Genomic DNA, 14,783 nt, shown 5'->3' with positions numbered 1-14,783 from the left:
CCACTGCTAACCATCTCTGCAGGGGTCCTGTGGGTATTCAGCTCTCTGAAGATGTAGTTGCCCAGCCCAAAGAAAACCCTTTCTTCCCCCAGCTGGTGCATCTCCTCTGAACTTCATCCCTTGCTCCTACCTTCTGAATTTCACAGGCTCCCTCCTTCTGATCTTGGATCCCCCCATCCACTCAAAGGAAGTGCCCTTCCTCCACACAATCTCCCATCCCATGGGACACTACAGGCTGGGAAGCTGGAGACTAGTAAAGTTCTGAGTCCTGGCAAGGAGCCTGAGAGGGGGCATAAAGAATTAAACTAAAATTCAATGAGGACACGGGGGCAAGGACCCTTAACTGTGTTTGAAACTGCAGGGACCCTTTAAGACTAAAGGAGCCTTGACCTGGGGGTTTGTAGCCCAGACAGAAGGATGCCACCTGAGTAGCAACAGCCACACAATGCAGCAAGGATGCAGGATTAGTCCTGCAGGCATGGGGTTATTAACTGGCATGAGCACAGCCCCAAGCATGCCTGTTCCTCAGGGTGTGCCTTGCTGGGAGAGGTATGCAGGGAGTATGTCAGGATCCAAGGATGCCCTTGGAAAACTTGGCCATTGACTGATACTAATGTTCCATAGGGCCACTCAAGCACTAACACAGGCCCTGTTTAATAAACTGTTCTTGGCTTATAAAAAGCAAGAGCCAAAACTTTAAAAACTCCAAGAGCTTTTTCTAGGTATATCGAGCATTTGAACATGCTGCCCAGGGAGGTGGTTGAGTCACAATCCTTGGATGTGCTTAAAAGTCATCTAGATGTGGTGCTTGGGAATATGGCTTAGTGGTGGCCTTGGCAGAGTAGGGTTAACGGCTGGACTCAATGATCTTGAAGGTCTTTTCCAACCTAAGTGATTCTGTGATTCTAAGCAGGGATTCTTTGCTGGATGGATGTTTGCACTGGCTGACAGACCATAAACTTGAGATTCTTGGAATCCACTGTCAAGGCCAGCCAGGCTATCACACCATGATAGGAGCACATTCAGATCTTGCATTTATTGCTTTGTACCAGATGGATGGATAGACAATCTAATAGTTGTGGCCTAAATCAACATTATATATTAGATTCAGCCCTTGGATAGGCACTCAGTCTTTAAATGGCAGCATTACAAAGACAATGCTCCGAGATGGGGAAAAAAAGAAAAGACGGGAGCTTTTCATTCTGCTCTTGTACCTCTTATCTCTGGTGTCTTACCTGCTGTGGTCTGCTCAAAACTGTGAATTCCCCAGTGACAGCTGGAACCGACATTTAACAGAAATACTGTCCCTAGTCATATCCTTAGCACGTTTCAAACCAGTTCATCATGGCCTCTTCTAACTGGTGTCTGAAGGACCCCAGAGCCAGTTCTGATCTACAGCCTTGTGCTGACCAGCTGCTGAGCCTAAGATAGGAGAACAGGGAAACATGTGTTTGTTTCAACAAGCTCTTAAAACAAAAATACTTAATTCTATAAAAGGAAAATCTATATTTAAAAATATACAGGATGCCAAAACTAACAAAGTAATTAATCAAGACAAGGTCATGCCTGTAAGTCCCCCTCCTCTCTCCAAACAGCACAGTGGGACAGCTGAGCGGACAAGGAGACAAATGAGGGAGAAACTGAGAGAAATACTTAAAAGTAAAGGCTGATCTAGAGCATGTGGGTTGAGCATGTTTTTCCTCTTTCAGAACACATGAGCAAGGCAACACTCAAGCAATCTCAAAGCTGATAACATTTAAGACTCAAAAGGGAACAGGTAAAAAGATGCCGGGCTACACAATCTCCCCTCAATCACTTTTCTATAAAATATCATGTGGCCAAGGAATTAAGAAGATCCAAAAATCAAAGAATAAAAGTACTGTGTGTCAAGTACCTGCTTGACTGGCCTGTAAATGGCCAAAGTCTGCAGAATGCACAAATTCATAGTTCAAGGAGTCAGTGTAGTGCAGCAGTGAGCTTGACGGCAGGAACAGCAGGCACTGCTGGTGGCCAGCAGCAGCAGGAGCCGTGGAGGAGCAGCTCTCCTGCCAATACTGCCTCTCGGGAAGCCTGGGATTAACACAGGCACAAGGGGAAGTGCTGTCCCCAGGGGAGTCCCCTCTGTCACTGCTGTTCCCTGGAGAGGCTCTCAATAATGATGCAGTCTGGCCAAAATGATGCTCAGGCTCTTTATGAGCTTGGGATCAGCAGGCCGCACCTGTCCCAGGGGATTTTGACACCTTCTCCCAGCAGGGGTTACAGGAGGGAAACCTGTACAGGGCTGTTGCCAGGTTTTGCACACATTTGTGAAAAAAGTGCAACATTTCAGTGATTTGGTGGCCAGCTGCAGCAGATGGTCTGAGAGTATGGATGGAGGGCTGCAGTTTCTTAAGGTACAATTTTTAGAGGGAGAAGTTGTGACTTTGAAGTGCAAAATTAATAGCTTTGCTTTTCTCTTAAGTGTTTGTTGTTTACATGGTCTAGATGGTTAAAGATCTTTCTGGAGACCACAGGAACTGTAATACCATATATACATTATATATATACTTAACATTGTCATGAAAATGTGATGACAGAGGTTGAAATGAGCTTATAACATGCACTCTAGCCAAATAATGCAAAAATGCTTCATTTTTCCTTCAGTGAACATTGGTTTACCTTTTTTAAAATGAATTTGCTGAGACCACATTCACATACCACTGCTGGTTTCCCACAGACATTTGAGCAATCAAGTTTGACAGGCAACAAAGTTCTCAGAAAGTGAATGTCAGTCATGGAAACTAAATTTTCAATTCATATGGGCCAATATCCACCCCAGAAGCAGCTGTGTGCTCCTCCAGCCATTGAGAAGCATAAACAACATTGTGTAACCAATCCTGCCTATCACAAACCAAGCAATGCACCTCCACTGGGGAGTACGTGCAATAAATACACACCAAAAGATGTTTTAAAGACAGTTATGTGTTAGATTAGTAATAGTAAACATCTGGGAGAACTACAATACACTGGCTGGTGGAAGTGGTGGTTACTTAGAATGCATTTTTAGGTCCCTTCCACTGGTCTCTAGGTATCATCTGTGACACGGCTGGCAATCCTCAGTGCCCACACAGGAATCCTACAGGAGGATGGATGCGGATAAGTGACACAGAAGATCCGGCTTTCTCAGCTGCTCACAAAGCTCCCATGGGACAGTTTGAGTCCTTCAGCAGTTTATCTATATGAATGCTTTTCACCATTTTGTTTTCCCGCACGGAGGGTTTCATCACCCCCTCACAAGCCCCTACAATTCCCAAGCACAAAAGTAGGAAAAGCACCATGAAGGGAACCAGGGCACCAGCATTAAGCACACTCCCCCACCTTCTGATGCAGTTCACTGCACCAGGCTTCGTAGCCTACCCATTAGCACAAACCCACCAGTGTCTGGATGAATATGCAATCATAGCGTTCTGGCTGGCAAAAAGTATTCCCCTAAAGCAAGCCAGGCAGCAAAAGGCACAAAACTGCAATATTTATGTATTACTTTAACATTGTTTCTGGACCAAGCCCTGTAGGACTTCTACATGAATCCACTTTCCTCCCTTGAGGCGGCTACATCTTATTAGCGGATTTGGCACCTTTTTCTTCTTTCATTTCTGTATGTGTCATTCTGGCCCATGACAAGCTCCTGTGAGGCAACAGCCCTGCTGCAGTGCTTGCAGGAGCAAGACCAAGCTCTCTGCAGACCACTGTTATTTTTTGAGAGGACATCTCCATCTCTCAGGGCTGGGTCACAGCGGGGAAGGTGCTCAGGGTTTACCCCAAGCTGGGTTTTGTGACTCACTATTCATACACAGGAGCTCCCCTTTATTGTAAGGTTAATTTAGACAGGGAGGGCCAGGACAGATAGGGTGAAGCTAGAGATCAAAATTAACTGTTACTGACCCACAAGAGAGTTAAACTTTCTTGTTCGTGTTGGACAGGAACCTACCCTTAAAAAGGCATGTTGGTGATGGCCAGCTATATGAAAATATAAAGAAAGCAAAAGACACAGTGAATAATTTTTCTAGGAACTGGATACGGGTGGCCGGGACGTGACATTTTTAATGGCAGCCCCAGCAAAACCTGACAAACTCATATTCAACTACACACAGGGTTTCACTAGAAATCACATTACCCACCAGCTCCTACCCTTAAAAGGAATCAGATTAGCAATGAGAGGCAACCCTGAGGTCAGAATCTTGCTGCTATTTGTTTGGATTTGTTTTTTAAGTAAATGCTGTGCCAGCTGTTTAGCCTGGGAACAAAGTTTGAGGCTGAAAAGTGTTCCTGACAGAACCAGTTTGACGGGTGCCAGGCTACGGGCAAGACATTTCAGAAACAAGTGCCTAAAATTAGCCATTGCTAAATCACATAGGCCAGTGAAGTCAGGTTCACTTCCCACCTTGCTTTTCTTCCACTTCAGCCCGGATTCAAGACAGCACTTTGGTACACCTGTATAGCAGAAATTGCCATCACCTTCGCTGCATAAACCATGCACATGTGGTTTGAAACTGGTATTCCACTGAAAAAATTAGATTTTTTCCATTTTTCTTTCCCGTTACTGATCACAAGAACTCCTTTCTCACCTTTTTTCCCTCTGAAATTAGGCTTTGGATTATTTCCCCACACACAGACCTCATGGTCTGGTATTTTCTTAGGATATAATTATACTTTTCTCTGCATATTTCTAGTTTCTCCAGATTCCTTTTGTCTCTGGCATTTCCAGAGAAACGCCAAATTTGAGGACTTTCTGAAAAGTTCATTAAAGCAGCTGACTAAATCAACAATCGAGACATTCATTACATGAAAGAGAACTTGGAACAACCTTCACTGATTCCTGATGGATACCTGACCACACAAGCACATGGCAGCTCCCAGCACAGAGAGGTGCCCAAGAGCTTGAGATCCTCAGAAGCACTCGCACTGAGGTACCTCAGCCCTTTCCCTCTATGGAGGAAAGGTATGGAGGAAAGGTGAACAGCCTGCTCCCTATGATGCAAGCAAGGTGTAGTTTTCCAATGCACTTCTCCCCACAACTCCAGTCAGGGCTGCCACTGCCCTCTGTGCACTTTTAAGCAAGCAGCAAGGCTGCAGTGCACATTCCTACATCCTACATCCATAGCACCTCAGCCCCAGAGACAAATACAGCCAGGCCCAGCTGCACCATACTTGCACACAACACCAGCTCCAGCATCACCCCCCAGCACCTCACCACCACACACTGGCCTGCAATGGGAGTCGACAGCTTGGTCTATTTAACTTATCTAGACAAAATAATGAAGCATTTTAATCCTGATATGATACACAAGCACTTACAATGGGGGCAATATTTCCAATAACCAATTGCTCCCCTAACAGGAGCACTCTTTTAGGACTGACAGCCAGCTGAACATTGGCCAGCAGTGTGCCCAGGTGACCAAGAAGGCCAACAGCATCCTGGCCTGCATAAGGAATAGCATGACCAGCAGGACCAGGGAGGTGATCATGCCCCTCATCCTTGGTGAGGCTGCACCTCGAGCACTGTGTACAGGTATCGGTGCCACAGCATAGGAAGGACATTGAGGTGCTGGAGAGGATGCAGAGAAGGGCAACTAGGCTGATTAGGAGTCTGGAGAACAGGTCTTATAAGGAGAGGCTTGAGGGACCCAGGGCTGTTCAGCCTGGAGAAGGGGAGGCTGAGAGGAGACCTCATTGCTGTCCACAACTGCCTGAAAGGAGGTTGTGGTGAGGTGGGTGTTGGGCTCTTCTCCCCAGTGACTGATGATAGGACAAGAGGAAATAGGGTCAAGCTGTGCCAGGTGAGGTCCAGATTGGGAATTAGGAAAAATTTCCTCACAAAATGAGTGGTGAGGCATTGGAACAGGCTACCCAGAGAGGTGGTGGAGGCACCATTCCTGGAGGTGTTCAATAAACAGGTAGACATGGTGTTTTGGGAGATGGTTTAGTGGTTAGGAGTTGTAGGGCAGATGGTTGGACTTGATGATCTTGAAGGTCTTTTCCAACCTTGATGATTCTATGATTCTATAATGACAACTATTATTTTAATTAGCAATTGGAAAGCACAGTCTAGGGATGAGGTAATGTCTAATTATTGCAATGGTGTTTAAAAAAGTATGCACCAGTACTAATAGAAGTTACTGACCCCACTGGAAATTACTGGTTAAGATCCTCTTCCCTGCTCTAAGCAGACAGTCAGTCAGTCACCCCAGCATTAAAACCTACAAATCTGTGAAAAATTCACTGTGGTTGACACACTGCAGCTCATAATGGTTATTTTTTGTCCACGGTGCTGCTGTTTGTTTCAATCCATTCAGCAATATTCATTAGCTCTCCACTGCAAATTAGGGTAATTAAAGTAAGACAACATGTAATAAAGTTTTTTACTAAGGGAGACACTCCCTATTCCCTTCTCTGTTTCATTTGTTGACTGTTGACTTGCAGTCATGTTTTACCAGCAATCTTTCTTCAGAAATTCCAAATGCATCATGAAGAATGTTGTGCTTGTCCCTTTCCTACAATCTCACTGTCACTGAAGATTCTAAATCAAATGTTTCTCTTCCTATTTATTCTATGGTCTTACATGGAAAGAATATTAAACTCCAATGCCGAGACTGTTTTCCTCTGACCCTTTTCATGACTGAAACCACAGATACTAAAGCCCTAGAAAAACTCATGTGTGTCAACAGCCCTTAAAATAAATACTATAAAACAGTGGTACGACAAAACCAATGTTAACCATACCATTGTCTGGGATACTTCAAATTCTTCCTCTCAAGGAATCTCAGTCACCCGCATCAAATGACTCCCAATTGAGACATGAGAACTGGCAGTAGCATGAATACCCACAGAGCACCGGCTGGTACAGCTGACAGCCAGATGGGATCAGCATGGCAACAAAAGATAACATTGAAACTGGACAAGTACTTCAGGCATCAGGCTGAAATTTTGGAGAATGCCTTCAGGTTCCTATTCCAGCAAGTTTTGTGTGCCTGGTAACAAGCAAGTCACCTGAGTCCTTCTTTGCTTGAAATTCCCATCTGGAAAATGAACATTGTGACCCTCATCTCCTGTCAAGGAGGTGCTGAGATCCTACAGGAATGCAATATCCTGAGATAGACAAGAGATAGACAGGGGAACCAGAACAAAAAAAGACTTGATATGGAAAGGAAAATCAGTTGCAGAGGAAGAAAGAGCAGCATAAAGAAGTTTATGCTCTGTGTCTGGAGCTACAGTAAAACACATAAATGGCACTGTGTGTGTATCAATGCAACATGCACAAAAGCAACACAAAACTACTTCAATTTTGCAATAGCAGCAGTTTTGTAACCATGAGGGACCATGGCTGTCAGGCAAGACCTGAAGGAAAAGTCGTATCCCTCATTCAAGCAGCTACTAATATAGTTTGAAAAACAGCCGAGGTCCTGCATATACAAATCTTTCTGCATGCATTTTGCTACCTCACAGACTTCCTGGTGAGGCAGAGAATAAGTGTTATTCCCATCTGCCAAAAGATAATCTGAGTTTGAATGGCCTACTGAATGCTGCATGTGAAATTACACTGACGTTGATTCAGCTCAAGTTCCCAGTGCTCCCTCTGCAATTCCCATTGTGTGTCAGGAGCCAGTTTCAAGTTCATTACCTCCATGTTTTGAATTAGCACCTACCATCTGCATGCAAATGTACTATTTGCAGCTAACATTTCAACAGCTTTCAAAAACTGTGAAAACCCTCAGAAGAGATGCAGCTCAGTCCATTCAGCACAGTTGTATGACTCAGATTTCCATGTGCTGCTCTGTTTTGCCAAGGATTCATGGCATCACCAGGGTACATCATTAAATCTCCTCACAACACGATCTCTCTTGGGTGTGCACTAGAAATCACAATGATGTGTGTACAGCTTCACTGGGGAGTGGTACAGATTAACCACCATCAGTTGCTTCCCACTGCATGGATGGAAGACAGGACAGACACGTGAACCATAAAGTTCATAATGGATAATTATGGATTTCTTCCTTAAAATCACTGGCTGCTGATTTGAAATTGATTTCTCTTGCTGACTGCACATAATAGCAATAAGCATGTCATTTGTTGATGAATGCAAAAAAAACCCTCCATGATATGTCTCATCTCTCTGCTAGTTCTTGATACGAGGAGCATTCACCCTGTAATTCTGCAACTGGTATCACACCAAACCTGGAGCCTGCGCAGCCTCTGCCATAATTCAGCTGGTTTTGTGCTTCCTCACAGATGGTAGTGAAGGGCCAACTGCTGTTGGCTCCCTACTGATTTACACCATCCAGTGTCTCTGTCAGTCTGATACGCAAAATAGTTTTTCCATTTGACCATATTTGACACATTAAAGAGACCTGCCACACATTTGCAGTTAGGCACTGAAAAATAAAGTGACAAAACTCAACGTCTACTTTGAAAAAGCTCTGATTGAGGCCAACAAAACTGATCTTCACTAACCTGTAGGGAAAATACAGTTTTTTAAAAATAATTCTTTTTCCAGGATATGAGAGCTGCAGGACCAAGAATAGAAGGATGAGTTATAAGCCTTTCAAAGCAGAGATTTATCATGGAAATTCTGACAACCACCAATGTGAGCAATGCCGCCAGGCACCGCTCAGAATCCACAGCATCTTTCAAACCTGTCGGGGCTTTTTAGAAAGAGCTAAAAATAAATGCAGAAATGCAGCAATATATATACACACACATATATTTTATTGTTCAAAATAGAACAGGTGGTCTTGCCAGCAGTGTAAACACAGATGACTCTTGAAAACAGCTAACAAACATCCAGCTAAGCAGCCTTTCCTAGCCATACAAGCAACACATTCAGAGGTCTCCTTGAGTTCTCCCAGTCTGCAAGTCATAATCATCTGAGATCTTGACTCTCTGTCATGATGAGGCCTGAGGACTTTCAAGCGTCTTGATCTCCTTCACCCAATGTATTCACACAATTCCACCCTCCTGACCTCCTGTGGATTATTGCCCTACTGAAAATAACACACATGGAACAGCTGGTGGGGCCAGAAATGTCTTGAATGTAAATAGCATAGGTCCCTGAGATGAGGTTTATGTCCTCTCTTCTAGCTCCCCACCAATTTTTCTTACCCCCATCCTCATATAACAACAAGGAGTATATACTGAATGGAAAAAAGGATCAGGGTGCTATGGACAGCCCACACGGATTCAATGAGCCAGTCTGGATGACAGTGAGTTGAAAGCCATTGGGTCCACCACCTTCAGGGAAGGCAAAGAAGAAAACAGGAAGCAGCCCTGGAGTCTCAAAACTTAACCTAAGCCTGCAGCAAAACAAAAGGATAACATTTTGCCCCAGGTTCTGGTTATATCTCCTTAGCCCGTGACAGGAAGAAGACACAGGCCATAGCTTGTATCACACACACACGTGCGACTGTTTGCTCACTTCTGTGAGAGTATGAAAACATAATTAAACCACTCACTTTACTAAGAATGCGCTGTAAGGCTCAAAATGATCTTTCTCTAGCTCTTCTCCCGAGTGCTTAGAAAAAAGCAACTGTAATAATTTACACTTGCATCACCTCCTTTTAATTTCATATCCTCCCTAGCCACTTGGTACAATACATATCCACAAGAAGCAAAGGAGGTGGTAAAGATAAGAAGTGCCAAGTACTTAAATGATGTCGCAGAGGAGCACATCTGCCACCACGCCAGAGGACCAAGCCCCAGGATGCAGCAACTCAGCCACAAAGACTGGCAGCTCTTCCACTGCATCCAGACAGCCACACCACACAGACACTGTGAGTCCACTTGACACGGCTGGGAACAGCTTATGCAGCTTGTTTCTGGAGCCTCCGACTTACCTCAGGCTTCGTTTGCATGGGAAAAAAAACAGTCTTTCCCTGTTGAAGGGAAAACTGGCCTGCTGTTATCCCAGAGAGGCGCATAATTGAGTCGGCATGATGCTGCCAACTACCAAATGCAGCAGATGGCTGTAGGCATCATCCAGTTTAGGATGACAAAGTTCAAACAAAAGAAAAACAGAAGGCAGGGAGTGCATCTTCAGCACGAGGTTACAGGGCAGGGGATGAACCTTCAGACAACCAGTACATTGCTCAGCACACAGCCAGCTTCCAGCTCTCCCGCTGCCACACAGATGATGGCCAAATGCCCAAACTTGTACTTTAAAAGGAAAAGAGAGGGAAAATCATATGGTCCCAGGCAAAAGGGACATGAAACAACTAACTGTCTGGTACCTTTTTTCTAAAATCTATGGAAGAAAATCTCAAAAAATGTCTTCATGATACCAGCCTGAAACAGGAACCTGACTTCCAGGACTGTTCCACATAACCTGCAGGAATTCAGAAATAAAATTACAACCTGCAAGTATCAACACACACCATTTCATTGCTGGAAGGTAAACCACTGATTTGAAAGCATGCAGAAAAGGAGACGAGTTGCATAGATCTGGACACTGTGCTATGAATGGTGCCTCGTGGGGAGGACTTGGGTCTGTGGTCATATTTAGGAGTTTATTTTTGCTGATTCCACCCCAAAGGATCACAGAAATTAGGAGTGGAAACATTCCTTCCACTTCCCCAGGCGCCTTGGTCACAAAGCAGCTGGCTACAAGGTTCACCACGACAGACAGACTGGAGTAGAGAAGAGTGATACAGCTCTACAGAAAGCAATAGAGCACACTCAAACAATTTATAAATAAACTTCTGCTCTTTATGAACTCAATACAGCTTACGTGTCCAGACTGACTGGTCTATAATAGCCTCTGTGGCCACCAATCCTTGCAGGTCACAGAGACATCATCATTAGCTCTACAGCTGGGTACAGCAAAAGCCCATCAGGCTGTAGACTAAAGCAGCCTGTGCTTTTGAACATGGGTACTGCATGTTTTCTTGCCCATGTTGCAGGAATGGACAGTTACAACACCCAAGATTTCACCAGCCAGTCACTTCAAGAGACCAGAGTAAAAAGTAGCACTGCAATTGTACTCAATGAGAGGTCCAGTCATGGTAATGTTTGGGGGGGAATGGGATAGGAAGGGACTGGAAGGATTGGAAAACACTTTGTGTTAGAGCAGAGCAGCAGATACCCCATCCAGAAGTGGCTCCAGCAAGCAAAGTAACTGGCCATTAGGGCATATTCTATATGCTCCATGCAGTTCACAAATCTGCCCCAAAACAGGCACGTGCCCCACAAGACCAGGACAGGGAGATGTCATGCTTGGCATGAGCTGTGCCTGTGTCACCGTGGGCAGTCATATCAGCCTTGTTATGCCACTGGCAGCCAGCACCACTGCCAGGTTCCCAGCACAGCTGCAGCCTGTGTTGCAGTCAGCTGCCAGAGAATGTTTCCAGCCAGCTCCCCTTGCTGAGCAAAAAGCACTTGGGAAGGAACCAAAACAGCCAAGGCAATATAAGCCTGTTTTCTGACCCCTAACATTCAGGGAGGGAAAAACCCACCTACCTAAGGGGTGTCCAAATGCTCTTTGTGTGTTTCTACCATGCACACATTTTATAAGAAATCTCTTATAGCCCTTTGTTCAGGAAGCAGGTGTCTGCCTAATCCAAGAAACACCCAACTTCCAACATTGGAACTCATCAGGCTAAATTGTTTCTTTGGTGGGTATTTTTTAAACACTACTTAATCCATATCAAAGTACAAAACTCTAATCATGGTAGCTGGTCACATACCTTGTCCATGTATCAGTCACACAACGACTGCATGGTTTGGTTGAATTATGAAACTTGCTGTAATTCAGTTTCCTCTTCATGAAAATGAGGATGTAAATGCAAACTTATCATACACCTGTGAAATACTATAAAAAAGTAAATGATAGCAACTGCAACACTTTGCAAATATAATAATCATTAAAATTTTGTTAAATTCCAGCCAGGAGGCTGCTTTCAGAGAGGAAGGCTTCCTGAAACTTGCTTGTTCATTAGAGTTCATTAACTTCCACCAGTGAAACAAAGCTCACCCAGAGCAGCCATTGGAATAGCTTCCTGCTCCTCGTCTGGTCACAAAAAGCAACAGAAGTATAAAAATAACAGGTCCTTTGAAAATGTTTTTGTAAAGATGATGCATCTTAGAATACATTTCTACACAGCTGGACAAAGGAAAAAAAAGGGCAATACCATTTGCTAAAAGAATTATCAGCCACCTGCTATTTTGGAGACCTGTCCTCTGATTGCACACACCTGCTGTGGCACAGTATATTCTCAAATATATCTCAACAGTAACACTACGTGCCAGCAGCTAAATCCCCACAGGAGGGAACCTGCAGCCCCAGTCTTCACAGCTTCACAGGAACTGGGGTTTCCTTCCAGGACAACATTTGAATGGGAATTCAAATAAATTCACTGTGAGCCTCTTTCCTTGTTCCATCTCTGCTCATTTCTATCACACCACCTCTTGCTTTCTTCCTCCTTCACTCACTCCCTCCCCTTAACTACATTTTCTTATTCCCTCTGCCCCCAGTATCCTTGCCTCCCTCACTCTGCCACAACACAAGGTTTAGTCTTGATTTCTTAACTTGTTATTTTCATGGCTTCTGAAATATATTTTCCTCCTCACTCTGCTCTGGTCGTGCCTCTGTGTATCACATGCTCTAAGCTCAAAATCCTGAGGTAACGCTTTCAGAACAGCAGTGCTTTGAGAGACATGAGGAGATCATCAAATCCCTCTACCACATCCCGGCGGCGGTGCCAACCTCTCACCACCTGCAACAGCTCCTCCCTCCGGCCTTTGTGCAGGTCACAATCCTCTCTCTCCCATTGCCCCTTCACCCTTGCCCTGCTCCTCACACGCACCAGCTGCCTGTGACTCCTCTGGTGCCTCCTGCCACCACCCCTCCAACCAGAGGTCCTGTGAGCTCTGCTTGAAGCAATGCTGGGTACCACTCCTAAGAGACAGATAAAAGCATCCTCAGAACTGACACTCAAGGGACTTGGTTTCTAAGCCCAGGTCTTCCTCCTAACACAAGGCAAATTATTTCGTTGTCTTTGCCACAGATTTGTATCAGTAACATGGTGTTTGTATTCCAGAATGGTCTGAGGATACTTGTCTTTAAAGTCTGGCAAGCACTGAGCCTTTCTGCTGACAGGGAACATAGATGACTTTCCACAGGGTCCCCCTGGGAGCAGGAGATGCCAGTGCTGTCAAGTGGACATTTACAGGCACACATATTCAGCCTGCATTGAGCTTCTTTCCCAGCCTAGATATCAGCTTGGCACCCATGCCACACGTGTTCACACAGGGCTCCTCCTTCTTTCAGGGGTGACCTCATCGGAAACTTGTCTTTCTTTCCAGGATTTCTTTAATTGCCTGCAGCATAAAAAAAAAAAATGGAAAGTGGGACAGCTGGGAAGCAAGAAGAGGTAGATGGGATAGGAGGATATGCTGGGGATGGGGACACTGTCCTCTCATCCTCACTGCCCCAGCTGGCCTCAGACAGCACAGGCAGCCTCTGGGCTGCCAGCACTTGGTATAGGTGCTCAGCTAGGTGGGGGGCTTGTAGGAGCTTGTAGGCGGGGACAAGCAAAGGGTCTCTAGTGGTGTAGAAGATCGCCAATGCCAGGCCAGCAACTTTGATGTCAGCCCTAGTGCTAAGTGTCACGTATGGCTTTCTGACAAACTTTGCCCTCTGTGTCACCCCAGGTGTGCCTCTGGCAACAGACCAAAGGGAAAGCAGGAGGAAGCACACAGATACCAGAAAGCTCAAGGTCCAGGTAGGCAACAGACCTGCATGCTTCAGACCAAGCAGAAAATCAAAGTTTTGGAAACAGAGGCAAGACCCTCCCCAGAGGAAGGGATGGTTCAGACTAGGGCAACACTGAAGCACAGAAGGAACTCCTTTACTCTTCCAATGAACCGCAAGGCACTTTATGAGGCCCCAGAGACACCAACATCTCACTGCAGCATCCACTCGATAGCTTTCCTGAAGGCCTCATTTACTGTAAACACCCTCTTTGACTCAGTCTCCACAGCATTTTTCTGCTGCACTACCTTACAAAGGCCACTCTCCACCAGTTCCAGCATTTCAGGGAATGCTCCAGCTCTCAACAGACAGCTCCTGCTTCCCAATGGGAAAACTGCAAAGAGGAAGATAGCGAGTGCAGTGTAGACAGGTCTGAAGCTACCTATGGACAAGTTAAAGAACTGATCTCTACAGACAGTAAAACAACAGATTCCATCAACATCCCAAACTTCTGTAAAACTTCCTCTGGTCATCTTGGAGAGTATTAAATTCTTGGCACCCTGAAAAGAATAAAGAGAAACAGGGGTGAGGCAGAGAGGACAAGTGTAACCAGCACAGCACCAAGAACCACCAGCACAAGCGGGAAGGAAAGGGAGGGTAAAAGAGGTCCTGGGTAAAAGTAGAGACCCAAGCCTACAAGAAAAGGAGTACTGGTGCCTGTAACATACACGAGGAGGCAGGAGGGCAGGCAAGAGGGAAGACAGGAGTCCCCACTACACGTGGCCAGCCAAGACCAGGCCAAGGCCCACTGCTCCGCTCCCAGGGTGCCCGCTCCCAGGCACCCGAGCTGCAAACGTCTTGCTCAGCCCACTCACAGTGGGGAAAACCCTCACGTAGAGCGGGAACCACAACGACGTTGCCGGGGCCGCGTTTCGCAGCCCCTCGCTGACGAAGGTGACGAGGCGGCCAGGGAGGGAGCCCAGCTCCAGGGCAGGGGGGCCGAGCCGAGGCTGAAGGGCCGTGCAGCGGGGCCTGCGAGCTGTGCGCGGCACGCAGCGTGTGCCCT

The sequence above is a fragment of the Apus apus genome, chromosome 1 (genome assembly GCF_020740795.1).
Source record: "Apus apus isolate bApuApu2 chromosome 1, bApuApu2.pri.cur, whole genome shotgun sequence".
Taxonomy (NCBI): Eukaryota; Metazoa; Chordata; class Aves; order Apodiformes; family Apodidae; genus Apus; species Apus apus.
The sequence above is the reverse complement of the archived record's forward strand: the minus strand, read 5'-3'. Positions refer to the sequence as shown.